We start from the raw sequence: 16673 nt of genomic DNA on the forward strand, positions 1-16673 counted from the left end.
GCCTGTGGAAAGTGGGAAGCATATTCAGCCAGAAGGAGAAAAGATCTTCCTTTTGTTATGCCAAAACTCCAGTGCCCAAATAAAGGATTGAATTGGATTGGATTGGATTGCATTTGTGCAGCTTTGGGAGGTGTTGCAGAATGTCTGATGTTCAAGGAGGCCAGGCTGAAGTTCAACAGTTGCCAAATTAGCTTATCACATCTTGAAATGGTGATGAGGGAGTTTGGAGGCAAGGAAATAACCCTAATTCTGTGTCATTGCCCTGATTTTATTCTCCTCTTGCGTAAAAAGTGAGGGGATGGTCTATTTCCAATGGGAAACCTTTGGAGATCAGAGCCCTCCTAATGAATATTTATACCGATTTGATTGCTCTTTTCTTGTCAAATCTTTCTTGTGGTTTACGTCATTAAAGATTGAGACTGACTTATTTTGTGCTTCTCATATTTGATTGGGAAATATCTTCTTATCACATGAGAGTGTGGGGGGGAGGAAGCTCTTCCAGTTCTGAATCCTGATAATTTTGTGAGGAAAGACTTTACTCTGAATTTTGCCTTTGGTAAAATGTGTCTGCCCAACCTCGGGTTCATTTCTTTGTTGTGCTCTTTCATCAGTTTAATCATGAAACACTTCAGTTCTTTTTTTATTATTGATTTTATGTTGATTTATGTTACTCATTTCTGGTTTCTTTTTTTAATCAGCTCAAATGTACAATGAAAGAAGATCTCCCTTTGATCTCTTTGAAAGCCTGACTCATACTCATAGAATCTCAGAAACGATGTTGAAAAACCAACCAAGCACATTATGGGGCTTTCCCTCCCATAATACCCTCTTCCAGCAGATTTTGAAGAGGTTGAAAAAATGTGTTTTGTCATCATGTGTCTGTGGCAGACACAACATAAAATACAAAAACTGAAATGGTTTCATTCTGAATTTTGAACACCCATTGAATTCAGGTAGGAGTTAAAAGAGCTTAAATTTACACCAATCAAAGACTGGATCTGTGTCATTGGATCCACACTGCCCTACCCCTGGAAGTTGCCAAGGCCAGGCTGCAAGGGGCTTGGAGCCACCTGGTCTAGTGGAAGTTCTCCCTCCCCATGACAAGGTGTGGAACTCGATGGGCTTTACATTCCTCCCATCCCAAACCATTCCATGATTCTATGACTCTCTCCAGATCACTCTGCCTCCTCTGTTTAATAAGGACTTCTAATGATAAGATTAGATTAGATTAGATTAGTCTTGTGCAATTAAGGAATGAGCATTTCTGTACTTTTGGTAAACACCTAAAAGCAAACAGTAACATGTTGGTTCTCCATTAATTTTACTGGAAAAGGAGCAAAAGGTTTAAAGCCATTGAGTCATCCCAGGAGAAGTGAGGGTGGTGTAATTTATGTGTGTCGAAGGAGCACGAGTGGAGTAATTAATCTTTGCTGACTCCAGCAGGTGGAATTCTGAATTAAGATTTCCTTCATGGCTTCCCTGCCTGCACATGGATGATGAACCATTCCCAAGACATCACTAAAATCCTTCCTTCCTCTCTATGACCTCTTGTGCCCCACCCCAAAACTCCACTAAGTCTCCTAAAGCTACATCAGAGAGACGTTGATGAGCTCCTTTCCAGAAACACTTCCCAGAACACTTTAGGGAAAGGATTCTGGATTAAATCTCACTGTTTGGCACAGAGTCAGCAAAGGTTTAATGAGGAAAAATAAAAGGGACACTGGAATTGAGTGATAAGAGGATAAGCGCCTCAACACAACCAACAAACCTTTAAAGAAAGAGTGGAAGTCGAAAGGATTTGGGGTTTTTTAATGTTCCAAGTGTCCCTTTTTGATTTGATCCCAGCGGTGAAGCTTCTCTGATGTGGTTTCCTGGTGCTCCAGTGTTCCCACACCCAGTCCTCTCCCTCATGTTGAGGTGGAGTTGAGGTTATTTTTAGCACTAAAAGTGGAGCAGGACTTTCATTTTTCTACTTTATCCCCTAAGTCCTGCTTGTCACCACCCTCACAGTGAAGGTCTGATCTGGCTCTTCCTGGGACAAAGAGGTCCAGTTGAAATCCTCACCCCTGGCCCACACATCCCTCGTGGCTGAGTGGAGATTCCCATGCTCTTGGCAGACCTGCAGCTCTTCCCACACCTCCCAAGTGCCCCAGTGTCTGAAAAGGCTGAGCCATCAGCTCTAGCCCTAAATTCCTCTCTCATGGGGATGCAGCCAGGAGCACCAGGGATAAATTTCCTCACTATGGAGCCAGCCACGCTTCTGGAGATGAATCCTCTGTGAGAGGCAAAAAAATTGTAGGGTTGGGATGCAGCACTGCAGGAGGATGTGAATCTTCTGGGCTGTCCAGACCCACACCTCAGGTCAGTCCCAGAGCCCATGGAAATCACTGTTGTGGGAAAACATAACGAGAGTCACTCATGGGGAGGACACAGCCTCCCTTCTCCTCTTCTTCCTTCTTCTCCTCCCCCTCCAAGCCACAGTGAGATTTAATTTAATAGGTTCAATACTGTAAGGAAAATTGAAAACCTTTATATTACATACTCCAACAGGGCTCCCAAGGTACATCCTGGAGGAGAAGGAGGTCACAGGGCTATCCATGATGGAACAAGCATTTCTAGCACTTTCCACCTTCCTGGGGCTCTGGAGGAGCACTGCCTGCACACAGCTGTGGTGGAACCCACCTGCTCTCGTCAGCTTCCAGCAGAGTCTTGTAGGTTGTACTCTCAATATCCAGGGCCATCTTGCCATTTCACAGCTCCTGAAAATCCTGCAGCATCCATGCCAGCTCATCCTTGGCCTTCTGGAGCTCATCTTGCAGCTCATTGTGCCTCCCCCAGGCATCTCTGAGAGCACGACCCCTGCGCTGCTCACTGTCACCAGGTGATGTTTGCAAAGACAACACCTTCTGGGGAAACATGAGACATCCTGACTTTTCTTGTTTTCTTTCTCATCATTCCCTCCTCTAAAAGAGAAAATCCTGCCTATTTTGAGAATCCTAAACTGGGGGGTATCGAGGCTTTTTTAGGAAAGTGAAACGTTTCCAAAATCATTAATCAATTATAAAATACCCCAGGAAGTCTGAACATGTCTCTGAACTGCCAGACTGGGTTTGAGTTTTGTTTGGAGGATACCAATACTCTGCCCTAACTGGAACTAATAATTAAGGTTTCCCATTGCTTCCCGTTAAAAACTATATAATGAATTAGATGGTCTGGAAATTATACCAATTTCTATGGGTGCTGAATTGCTGGTGAGTCATAATTCTACCCATTCATTGGATGCTTTAAACCCATGTCAGAAGCCAGAATTCCTGCTGAAGCAATTTCAGCAATTTTCTGAGAGCTGTAGCTAATCCCATGATCTAATTTGGTGCAATTAGTTCTTTGCAATAATCAAAAGGATCCAACAGAAAATAGGCTGGGAGATAATCCTTCCCTGGTCAGCTCTGGGAAGAGCTTCCCTAGACCAATGGAGCCAGTGTGAGGCAACTCTCTTTGATAAAGATGAAAGAAATTGTGGGATCATGGGATGGTTTGGGTGGGAAATGGCAGTAAACTCATCCAGTACCACCCCTGCCACGGGCAGGGACACCTCTCACTGTCCCAGGGTGCTCCAAGCACCATCCAACCTGGCCTTGGACACTTCCAGGGGTGGGGCAACCACAGCTGCGGTGGGAAATCCATTCCAGGGCCTCATCACCCTCACACGGAAGAACTTCTTCCTCAAATCTAATCTAAATCCACCCTCCTCCAGTTTAAAACTATCACACCTTGTCCTATTGCTACAGACCCTGCTAAAAAAATTGTCCCCATTTTTTTATAGGTGCCACAAAGGTATAGAAAACACAACTTGGGATGTGACACGTAGGATCCAGACAGTAAATCCTATCCATCCCACCTATTCCTTCATGTTTTCCAGGTCACGTTGCCTCCTCTGGATCACAAAACTCAGCTCTTTCATCTCTTGGTGGGACTTCAGCTTCTTGAAGTGCCTGCACTTTTCTTTCTCAAGCTCTTGGAACTGCTAGTGAGGAAGGAGAGAGCTGGGAGTTGATACTTGTGGTTTACATAAAAGCCTTGAGCCTTTTTCCAGAGTGAATTAAACTCAGTTTAGAAAAAAAGATTTGTGGATTTGTGAGACTGCCAGCAGAAAATGGAACTTCCCTCCACTGGTCAACGCACCTGCAACTCCCCATTCCCAGCATATCCTGCCACCTCTGTTCCAGGGGTGTTCTCCTGGCTTTGAGAATCACAGAATTTATCAGAATGGAAAATTAGGTCCAAAATCACTTATTGAATACAGGAACCAAATCCCGCCACTTTTGCACTGTTGTTTCTGACAGTGAGAGGCTTAAGAAGCTGTCACCAGACTTACCCTGGCTCAGCACAATGCTTCCAACTGGGATTTGCTTTTCCAAGCCATACCCTCACATGGATGCTCCATGCCTCTGAAGATGCCCTCCATGTCGAGGGCTCAGCTGTTATCCATTTTCACAATGACAGAGGCATCACAGGGACTTCTTTCCAGCTCAGACTTTTCCCAGAAGCAGCCACAAGTCACCAGTGCATCCCTGTCCCTGGATTTCTCATCTCACATCCCAGTGGAAGTAACACCACCATGGAGAATCTGACCTGAGTGACAGCCCAGGAGTTGAAACTGGGTTTGGTTTTTTGTTTTTTTGGTGTTGTTTTTTTTTTTTTTCTTTTTTTTTTTTTTGAGATCTCAAAATCTTCCTGATCTAGGATTCCCCAAAAAAAAAAAAAAAAAAAAAAAAAAAAAAAAAAAAAAAAAAAAACAAACAAACAAAAAAAAAACCTTGACTGGTTAATCTGGCCCAAATTCACCAAATTCATATAGAAAACAAGCAGATGGGAAGAAGAACTGCCATGAAGAACAGTTGGGAAGGAGCATCCCTACCTAAGCAGAAATACATTTCAGGAACTGCCTCTCCTGCATTAGGGTTTCCACCTTTGCTTCCAGCTCTGCCTTGGTCAGATGGACATACTCATGTCCTAAAAGAGTTTCCAGACATGTAGGAGTCAAAATTTTGCCTACACAACAATCTATGGCAATTCCATTATATTTTTGGAGTAAGAAATTTTGTTTGAGAAGCTCAGTTATCTTCTGACCAGCAAAAGCTAAGGGATTCCCAAGAATATATCCAGTATTGAAGAGTTCTTGATGAAAAACCATCATAATTCAAGCATAAGGAGCAGAAAACCTCCAGTTTAGAACGAAATGTTCTCTTGGTGTGTTTTTCCACACCCCACACCTGTTCAAGGACTTCTGAGATTCTCTAAATCTGCCTCTTGTCTTGCAGGGAGTAGATCAGAGGAAACCCCTTGGATCACTACACCCAAACCTTCCCTTCATCCCAATTCCTTTCCCTCTTCAGCAACATTAAGTTGCTCTCAGCAGTGGTGCATCTGTTGACTTCCTGCTCGTATCTGGTGGGGAAAAGAGGAGACCAGTGAAGGGGTCGTTCCAAGACTGGAGACCTTGCTTGAGTGGATATTTAGGGAACAGAGTGTTTTGGATCTCATCGTTTTGGATCTTAACCTTTTGATCTCAACCTTTTGGATCTCATCTTTTTGTGTCTCACTTTTTGGATCTCAGCCTTTTGGATCCCAGATTTTTATACATCACTGTTTTATATGTCATCTCAGCTCCTTGAGTCTTAGCCCTTTGAATCACAGCCTTTGTTATTTGGATGTTTTTTGGAAGTTCATTGATATGGCCCAAGCCAGGAGTCCCATCTGTGCAGCTGTTGGAGCTCCTGCCCTGAGGGTAGCTTCCCCTCACTCACTGGCACCTGAACTCCTGCACGAACTTCTCAGAGTTGTTCAGCTCGGGCTCCACCTGGTCCTGTTCCCACTGCAGTGAGTCCAGCCACTGCCACCAGCCACAGGCAAAGCTGCCCAGGACATTCCTGATGTCCCTCTGGGCTGGCAGCACCTGCTTCCACAGGACATCTCATTAGGCTGCCAACGCCCTGTTGTGCTGCCCCAGAAGCTGCACCTGCACTCAGAGAGCAAGGCCACCTGTTCAGGTGTGTGTTGGAATGACTCCTGGGACCACAGGAGTGTAAGGGACACAAGGAATCTGCTCTTCTGGGTCAGCAGTCCCCGGGCTAGTTGAACCAGATGAGAGGAAAAAAGGGGGGCAATGTGACCTTCCTAAGCCTAGAATCAAGCGGGAGGTGTACCTGCCCATGGAAAGGGGTTAGAACTGGATGAACCTTGGGGTCCATCCCAACCTAACCAATACATGGTGGGATTGTTGGGGTGTCCTGCATGGGGCCAGGAGTTGGGCTTGATGATCGTGGTGGGTCCCTTCCAACTTAACGCATTCTGTAATTCCATGATTCCATGAATCCTACAGCAAAGTGAGCTTGCTGCTCATCCATTCTCCAAGGAAGCCCTGGACAGGACAGCCTTTGTGGCAGCTACAGAAACACAAAATGTTTAAATAAATCTGCATCAATGGGCTGAAAGTGGAAACCTTCATTCATGGATACGAGACCATGGAAAAAAGTCTGGCTGCAGAAAGAAGCCAACAGTGCCAAATCCCTGCTGGGCACTTTGAGGAACAGATCCCTCCCACTATTAATAATAAAACCAGATGCAGATCATCAAAGTATTTAAGAGCATAAATCAGTTTAAAAAAACATAACGGGCTTGACCTGTGCTCATGGCATTGTGTCACACAAACCAAAACCAACTCAAGGCTCGTGAACTGCAGTGGAGAAGAAGAGAAACCAAAGTTTATAACAGCAAAGTTTACTCTCACCTTGTCAGTCAAAGAGGCAAATTGGCTGTGGAGGCTCTTCAGCTGCTCCCTCTCCTGCTTTCAGACCCAGGGGATGGATTTCAGGGTTGACTTTCATATCCAGGGCTACAGGAGGTCCCTGTTGACCTTTACCAGGGGAGCACCTCCACATTTGTTGACCAACCCACTGGTGCCCCAACACCCCTGACCTCCCCAGAGCCTGGAACAAATCCATTTCCATCCCTTTGTGTTTTGGAGTCTCTGGCCATGGCTCCAGGCTCCACAGCCTCTCCCAAACAATGCCAAGAGGGGCAAGTATTGCTTCAGCCGAGTGTCAACCCACTGGGAGCAGAGCATGGTGAGAAGAATCTTCTCCCATGGGAAGCTCACCCAGCTGTTGGCTCATGCTGGAAGACACGATGGAGGAGAGGAAACAAACCAGAAGGACCCCTCTACTGCAACACCTTTGTGCCCCTCCTTTATACACATCTCAGGAGTGGGGCTTGGTTGATGAAAAGGAATAATTTGGGTTTTTCCTGGGGTTTGCCGTACCTGATAGAAATTGAGAGGTTTAAATATTGCAATACAAGTGAACATTTGTGAAATTCAATGGAATTTCTCTAAGTGTAAATCATGCAGTCAGCTCAGATTCTTTTATTGGGTTTGTTTGTCCTCCTTCCTTACAGTAAATACAGCTTAGGAAATGACCTGGTGACTGTTTCTTTCTTCCAAGGACAGTTTCCTCTGCCATGAGGCAGGATAGGAGAGCTGAGGGTGTTAACCTGGAGAAGAGAAGGCTCCAGGGAGACCTTTCCCTTCCAGTCCTAAAGGGAGCTCCTTGCAGTGCCTAAAGGGGCTCCAAGAGAGCTGGAGAGTGACTTGGGACAAGGGATGGAGGGACAGGAAAAGGGGGGATGGCTTCACACTGCCAGAGGGCAGGGATAGATGGGATATTGGGCAAGAATTCTTCCCAGAGAGAGTGATGGGGCCCTGGAATGCTTCCCAGAGCAGCTGTGGCTGCCCCATCCTGGAAGTGTGCGAGGCCAGGTTGTATGGGGCTTGGAGCACCCTGGAAGTGAAAGATGTCCCTGCCCATGGCAGAGGTGGAGCTGGACAAGTTTAAGTTCCCTTTCAACACAATCTGTGATTCTGTGATTCTTGTTAAGCCTTTGGCTTTGATTGTGTAGAACACCTTGGGAAAAAACCTCACATGGAGAAGATAATAAAGACCTTTGAAACTAGGAGGCTCTGTCCCAAGGCTGTTAGTTGGACACTGGTTAATAATTTAATTGAGAGCAATGGTAAGTTGGCTGTGGTGGGCAGAGCATAAAGGAACCAGCAACCTGTGTCCTGCAAAATTCCTTGTTAATCCATCTACTCCTTGACACTATCCTTTATATGGAAATCTGTAAATAAAATCCTCAGGATAGCTCAAGGCAAATAAAAAGGGATTTATTGGAGTGTCTTGACAGATGGAGAAGAAAAGGCTGAGAAGTTTCCCAGAGTTGCTGAGAGCTGGAGAGCTGGAGCCAAGATTTCATCTCTCTTCTCTTGGCTTCCTGCCAAAGTCTCTTTCAAAACAAAAAATAGTGAAGGTTTCATTTCAGATCACTCAGAAGAAATAATTTTCCTCTGCTACTCCACCAGATTAATCCTGAAATTTTTCCATAGGCTCAAACCTCAGCCAGCGTTTTTGTGGCCATTAAACATTTAAGTATTTCAAATCACCAAGAAATGGGATATTTCTCCTGCTCAATTCTCTCCTTGGTTTTTCAGGGATTTTTTTTTTTTTTTTCTTTTTTTTTTTTTTTTTTAGTTCTTGGGCTCATCAAAAGGGTTTTCACCACCTTTCACAAGAAAGCTGATGAAAAACAAATCTAGTTACCAGGAACCTTGCTGAAATTCTGTTTCCAAGAGCAGCTGATGCTGAAGGTTTCCTTGTACCTCATTATTTGCAAATGTTCTGCTCTGGAACACTTTGCCCTCGGCCCAGCGAGGGAGATAATTGATAGGATGAGGCAGCTGGAAAGACAAGCAGCTTAATTAGGGGTTCTTGACAGCGCTATCAATTACACCCACACAGGGCAGCAATTGAGGTCTGGATGTTTCATTTAAACAGAGGCAGCGTCCAATGCATTCCCAGCTGGAAGAGCAGGATTGGAGCCCAGGGGAGGACACTTTGCCTGGAGCTGCTCTGACTCAGCTTCATTTTGTGCCTCCAGTTTGTCTCTCCTTGGGTTCTGCTGAATCCCCCTCCTGGTACTCCTGATGTACCCCAAGGGCCCTGAACAAGGTTCTCGCAGCATTTGCCTTGAAAATGTGGAGCTTTTCAAGCAAAGAAAGAATTCACATAGAGTCTTTATTCTTTTCCTGTGGCCAGAGCAAAGAGAGTCATGGCTGGGTCCAGGTCTTCCTCCCAGAACAAATTGCAAAAGGTCGTGGATGATTTCCTTGAGTTTTCCTCCACTTCTCTAAACCAAACTTCTGAATTTGTGTTTTCACAGCCCTGGATATCACAAAAGGTTCATCGTCCCTTCTGCTCCCAACCCTGTTCACCCCTGACAACCCCGAGTCCCCAAAACATACCTGAGGCCACCTGATGCCACCTTTGGGCAGTAGCTTACAGGGCCACAGCATCAGCTCTGCCTCCCTCTCCCAATTCCACCCCATCCCACACAAATTGCTGTAGGAGACAAAATATTTATTCTTCATTTGACAGCAGAGGATCTCCAAATTTGAAGCACACCAGGTCTCCACTTCTCCCACGCAGCTGGTGTAACTCAATGTATCTGTGTCAGAGCAGTCACCTTTCTGCAGTTCCCTCGCAGGACAGGAGGGTTGGATGTGGCCTGTGTACCAGGGTAATCACAGCTCACTAATGCTCTTCTAATCACCAGGAATTTTGGAAAGAGGCCTAGCAATGAGCCCCACAATTTTCATGCTGCTACAATACAGCCATGACTAGTTTCACGGCTTTTTGACAAAGTAAATCAGGAGGGAACATCTTGTTCTGGTCACATCTGCACAGCAGAGATGTAAAAACTCGACTGGTCAGACTGGGAGAACTGGGGCAAAGACCAGCTCCACACTAGCACAGCACAACCTTTTCCTCCAACTAGATGGTGGTATCTAGTGCACTTGGGCCCGTGTTTGGGTTCCTGGGGATGCCAGGAGCATGTGAGGGCTGTGATGATGGGGAGGGTCTGGAGGGGACACAAGGAGCAGGTGAGGGTTGGTTTGTCCAGCTGGAGGAATCTGAAGGGAAACTCATTGGGGGCTGCAGCTTTGTCCTCAGGGGCAGCTCCAATCTCTGCTCTGGAGACCAGGGACAGAAGCCAGGGAATGGCTGAAGCTTGTGTCAGGAGAGGTTTAGGTTGAATATCAGGAAAAGGTTCTTCACCATAGGGTGGTCGGACACTGAACAGGCTCTCCAGGGAATGGTCATGGCCCAGAGGCTACCAGGGCTTCAGAAGCATTCTGAAAATGCTCTCAGGAGTCAGGATTTTGTGATTAGTGGGATTTTTGGGGTATCTGTGCAGGGCCAGGAGTTGGACTCGAAGATCCTTGTGAGTCCCTTCCAGTTCAAGATACTCCATAGTTCTGCAGTTCTGTGGGATGAGCCAGTTCACATCTGGAAACACTCAGGAGCCTGTCAGGATGCCACAAGCAAGAGGTTGTTACAGCAGTGGGAGATAATATTTAGGACAGCACTTGGACAATGAGATGCTCAATCCAAGGAAGCTGATGCTGCCCATGGACTCATGCTCCAAGGCTGATTCAGCCTGGGATGTTCTGTAAAACACGTGTGAACCTCTGGCATAAACCCAGCAATGAGACAGAGTCAACACCAGCTCCACAGAGAACTGACCTTCTGCCAGCTCCTCCCCCCATTCCCGAGATCCTGCTCATCCACCAGCACTCCCAGAGGCTCCTGCTCTGCCTGGGCACAGGGTGTCAGCAAACTCCTTCTCTTGGCATTCACAGCCCAGTGCTGATGGAAAACACACCCCAAGACATCATCCAACAGCCCTCGCTTTTGGTCCTCTTCTTCTCATGGCTTCAGCTCAGCCCCTAAACACCAAAACTCGAAATGTCTGCAGCCTTATGGAGTCAATTTCGTGACATTTTCCATCAAAAAATTTGTGGATGATCTCAAATTGAGATCAGAGGCTGCACTTAGATGATCCTTGTGGGTCCCACACAGCTCAGGATATTCAATGATTCTGTTGTTCTTTGAACTTAGGGATGAGCCAGTGAGGAGCCAGCAGTGGACATGGCCGTGGAAACATTACCATTGCATCTTTTTTCAATGCTTTCCACACATTTTTCAATGCGCTTTGGCACTGGAAAGAAAATACTCCGCTTGACTACCCCAGCTCAAATCTGAATGGTTCAAAGAACTATATCTCAGTCTTCGTCTTAAATTTTTGTGGTCCAAAGACCTGAATCTTGGTGTTGGTCTTAAATTTGTGTGGTCTGAAAACCTGGAATTTGTGCTTGGTCTTGGATCTCTGTGGTTCAAACCCCTGGAATTTAGCCATGTTCTTTCATTTTTGTGGTCCAAACACTTTAAAATTGACCTAAATTTCAAACTTTTGTTGTCCGAAGATCTGAATGTTGGTGTTGGTCTTAAATTTTTGTGGTCCCAGGACCTAAAACCTGATCTTGAACTTAAATTTGGTCTTGTTCTTAAATTCATGTGTTCCAAAGACCTGGATCTCAGTATTGGTCTTAAATCCATGTGGTCCAAAGTCCTAAACTGGGCCAGATTCTCTCCTTGCAGAACCAGCAGGAGCCAGATCAAAAGCTGCTGGAGGAAAGGAACCACTATAAATATTAAAAAATATGGTTTTTTAGACAACTCAAATAACAGATGAGATTTTCTCCTCCTACCCCAAGAGGGATAATTGGATATGGAAGGAAGTGCTGGAATGAGTGTCTCCAGAGGCCAGGCAGCCCTTGATGGCTCTGCTGATGAGCAGAAGAGGCTCGGATATTCCCTTTCAAGCCTCCCCTGTGGTACCTGGGATCCACCAAGTGTGTAAACAGCACTGAACCCCCTCGGGGGTTCCCAGCTGCAGCAATCTGGTTCCCTTGGAACTTCAAAAGTCTGGCATCACCTGGAGCAGATGCTGTGTCTGATCCCCAGCAGGTGACTCATTCCCTCCAAGGGAAAGGAATTAATGGGATGCTGGAACAGCCTCCAGAATTGCTCATTTCTTACTGATTTTCTTCCTTTTTTGTCCTTTCATGCTAAAAAAGGATCAGTAAAAAACATTCAGGCCTGACCACAGCACTCATATTTTTATTATTGATAAAATATTTTTAGTATTAAATCTTTCTGTCATAAATCCAGTTTTCTTACTAAGCACATATTTTAGTACTCCAATATTCTAATTATTAATCTGATAAATGTATTATTAGTCTAATATTAATCAAATATTTAATCCATAATCTAATATTTCCATTATTAATCTGACAACTCAATTATTGATGAGATAATTGTATTAGTCCAATTTTTTCTATTAAATACTTTTATTATATTTCATTACATTACATTATTTTAATTTTTATCATATATTTTTATTATTAATAGTGTTTTAGCAATAATCATTTTATTGTTAATATAATAATTTATTATGAATCGGATTGTTAATATTAATTATATACTTGTATTATTAATCCTTTTATTAATAATTCAATGTTTTTATTATTTATGAAATGTTATTCCTTTTGATTAGAGATTAGAAACACCCTGGCTGCACAATTAATTGATCAGTGAAATCAAAGCCCTGTGACCCTCCAGGCTGTGCAGAATTACTCTACTTTTTATCATATAAAACAAGGTTTTGCCTGAATTAAAGTCTAATCCCACTGATAAAAAAGGATTGTGATGATGCAGAGTGGTTTTCATTTGGATCCTGAGGTTTCACCTGGATCCTGAAGTCTCCTGAGAGCCATGAAGCTGAGCCCAGGTGAAACCCAGTTTTGACTGCTCTACAACGTCTGGAGCTCCCTCCATAAAGAGATTCTAAAGTGCTTCCAGACCTTACTGTGAGAGTTTTAGCCCTTTGTGGCTCATCATGGAATCATGAAATTCATTGGGATGGGAGAGACCTTAAAGCTCATCCTGTTCCACCCACTGCCATGGGCAGGGACATCTTCCACTATCCCAGGCTGCTCCAAGCTTGGCTCTGGACACATCCAAGGATATCCTTGGGGGAATCCTCTGAGAAATCCATTCCAGGGCCTCACCACCCTCACAGGGATGAACTTCTTCCCAGTGTCCTGCCTAACCCTCCCCTCTTCCAACCCCAAACCCACTCCTTGTCCCATCACTTCTTTCCAAACCCCTCTCCAGAACTCTTGGATCCCTCAATGAAGGAAAATTACCATTAAAAATCACTTCCAATGAAAATAATTCCATAATTCCATTGACATTGTGTGGTTGTTTTTGTGTCTCTACAGCCCTTTGCAAAAGGGGCTCCATAGTGGATTCCCCAGAAATCTGTGCCCCTCCCTGTCACCCCCTGCCCCTCCCAGGAATCTTCATTGTTGGAATTCTTTCCAAAAGAGAGGTTCCTCCTTCCCTCCAACTGGGGAAAGGACATGAAATATTCCCTATGGGATTGGGACACTCCAGTTATCTCAGTGGAGTTTTGCTAAACAAGGTGACATTATTAAACTGAGCTTCTTGAACAAACTTTTGAGGTAAAATCAGCTGCTCTGTGCTTTCTTAGAACTTTTGACTGGACTTTAGGGCGGTTCTGGGAAAAAATTTAGGGAATATCTTGCTTCCTGTGATAAAAATTACCACTGAATGAGATAATAGAATTATGGAATATCCTGAGTTGGAAGTGACACACAACAATCATTGAGTCCAACTCATAATCCTGCCCAGAACAACCCCCAAATCAGATGTTGGCCAAGAAATGTTTCCTCAGGTACACCCCTTCTCACCTTAATTTGGGACTCCAGAGGGAAAACTGAACCAAAGGCAAGATGAGACTTTGTTATTCCCAGACTTTCTGCTCCTTTCTTCATCTACAGCTGCAGCGCCAAACAAAAGCTACACAGACTATGTGCCCACAGGTTACTCCTGAGTTACTCCTGGAGGGAAGGATGGATCCGAGGTGTAACCACGTGTCCTGGCTGACTGGTCAGACCAGACCTAAAGGGCTTGGCCCTAAACCCCGTTTTTACAGCAGACAATCTGCATTTGTCACTCTTTTCCAGCCACCTTCTTCTACTTTTTCACTTTTTCCAGGAGCTTTTTCCTGTGGTTGGATCAGATTTCCATGAATTCACTTACATGGAAAAATTCTATCAAACATCTCATCAGAGACATCAGAGTCCTGCTCTCCCCCAGATCAAAACAAACACACCAGACAGGGTTTCAAGCTTTTAGTTGCCAAAGATAAAGGTTCCACACAGGCTGAGATTAAAACCCCTGAGAAAGCCCAGGGAAGGGACACCTTCACAATATCAGCATCCAGCAGAGGAGTGGGATGTGGAGTCCAGGGATGGTTGTGCAGGGAGAGCTCAGAATGATGCACAGCCCATCCAGACCAGAAGCGACAGCAGGAAAGTCCCATTGCCCTTGACAATGATGAAACGGCTTCATCCTGTTCCACTGGTGAGATTCTGCATCCAAATTTTACTTGTGGGCAGCATCTCCAAAGGAACCTGAGCCACTTCCATAGGCAGTGCAGTAACCTGGGCTTGGAGAAGACCATCCTCCTCCTGACCTGCATTCCTCAGTCTCATCTCTGCAGGTAGATGTCCCATCTCCACAGGTGCCTCCTCCATAACAACTGTCCACTCTGGAATAATCCCAAACTCCTTCCCCTACACTGCCAGGGCTGCAAATGCCAGCAGAGCTCGATCCCCAAACTCCAGAGGTGGAGTTTCCTCCTCCTCCAGAGACTGAGCCTCTCCTGCCTGAGATTTCTCCTCCATAGCCTGAACCTCCCCCATATCCAGAGTTTCCTACATACTCTGAGCCTCCCCCATATCCAGAGCCACCACCATAGGCTGACCCACCTCCACACCCTGAGCCACATTCTCGCCCACCAATGCAGCCACCAGTGCCATAACTGAATCCCCCACTGCCTGAGCTTCCTCCTGCTCCACCTCCAGAAATGGACCCTCTCCTGCTGGAACTTCCTCCTCCATACCCTGAGCTCCCTCCATACCCTGAGCCTCCTTCTCCTCCACCAATGCAGCCACCACTGCCATAACTGGATCCCCCATGACCTGAGCTTCCTCCTCCTCCAGAGATGGAGCCTCTCCTGCCAGAGCCGCTCCAGCTTCCAGAGCTCATCCCCCCACTGTGGGGGCTGCAACTGCCACTGCCAGAGCCATAACCACCAGAGCTGTGACCACCACCAGAGATGGACCCTCTCCTGCCAGAGCCACCACCTCCATACCCTGAGCTCCCTCCATACCCTGAGCCTCCTTCTCCTCCACAGATGGACCCACCACTGCCATAACTGGATCCCCCATGACCCGAGCTTTCACCACCTCCAGAGATGGAGCCTCTCCTGCCAGAGCCGCTCCAGCTTCCAGAGCTCATCCCCCCACTGTGGGGGCTGCAACTGCCACTGCCAGAGCCATAACCACCAGAGCTGTGACCACCTCCAGAGATGGACCCTCTCCTGCCAGAGCTTCCTCCGTAGCCTGACCCTCCTCCATACCCTGAACCCCCTTCTCCACCACCAATGCACCCACCAGAGCTCAAACCTCCACCACCTGGGCTTCCTCCATATCCAGAGCTGATTCCTGCTCCAGAACTGCTCCCACCACTGCCAGAGCCGGATCCGTACCCACCAGAGCTGTGACCACCTCCAGAGGTGGAGCCTGTCCTGCCAGAGCCACCACCTCCATACCCTGAGCTCCCTCCATACCCTGAGCCTCCTTCTCCTCCACCAATGCAGCCACCACTGCCATAACTGGATCCCCCATGACCTGAGCTTCCTCCTCCTCCAGAGATGGAGCCTCTCCTGCCAGAGCCACCTCCATACCCTGAGCCTCCTTCTCCTCCACCAATGCAGCCACCACTGCCATAACTGGATCCCCCATGACCTGAGCTTCCTCCTCCTCCAGAGATGGAGCCTCTCCTGCCAGAGCCACCTCCATACCCTGAGCCTCCTTCTCCTCCACCACCAATGCAGGCACCACTGCCATGACTGGATCCACCACTGCCTGAGCTTCCTCCTCCAGAGATGGAACCTCTCCTGCCAGAACCACTCCCACCTCCAGAGCTCATCCCCCCACTGTGGGGGCTGCAACTGCCACTGCCAGAGCCATAACCACCAGAGCTGTGACCACCACCAGAGATGGACCCTCTCCTGCCAGAGCCACCACCTCCATAACCTGAGCTCCCTCCATACCCTGAGCCTCCTTCTCCTCCACCAATGCAGCCACCACTGCCATAACTGGATCCCCCATGACCTGAGCTTCCTCCTCCTCCAGAGATGGAGCCTCTCCTGCCAGAACTGCTCCCACCTCCAGAGCTCATCCCCCCACTGTGGGGGCTGCAACTGCCACTGCCAGAGCCATAACCACCAGAGCTGTGACCACCTCCAGAGATGGACCCTCTCCTGCCAGAGCCACCACCTCCATACCCTGAGCTCCCTCCATACCCTGAGCCTCCTTCTCCTCCACAGATGGACCCACCACTGCCATAACTGGATCCCCCATGACCCGAGCTTTCACCACCTCCAGAGATGGAGCCTCTCCTGCCAGAGCCGCTCCAGCTTCCAGAGCTCATCCCCCCACTGTGGGGGCTGCAACTGCCACTGCCAGAGCCATAACCACCAGAGCTGTGACCACCTCCAGAGATGGACCCTCTCCTGCCAGAGCTTCCTCCGTAGCCTGACCCTCCTCCATACCCTGAACCCCC

General features: G+C 46.9%; 1 pseudogene; it reads right to left on the reverse strand.

The window, feature by feature from the left end:
* Positions 1-2004: 2004 nt before the first annotated feature.
* Positions 2005-15274, reverse strand: LOC136372697 (keratin, type II cytoskeletal 1-like; annotated as a pseudogene).
* Positions 15275-16673: the final 1399 nt, after the last annotated feature.

Source organism: Sylvia atricapilla, chromosome 29 (genome assembly GCF_009819655.1).
Source record: "Sylvia atricapilla isolate bSylAtr1 chromosome 29, bSylAtr1.pri, whole genome shotgun sequence".
NCBI classification, from domain to species: Eukaryota; Metazoa; Chordata; class Aves; order Passeriformes; family Sylviidae; genus Sylvia; species Sylvia atricapilla.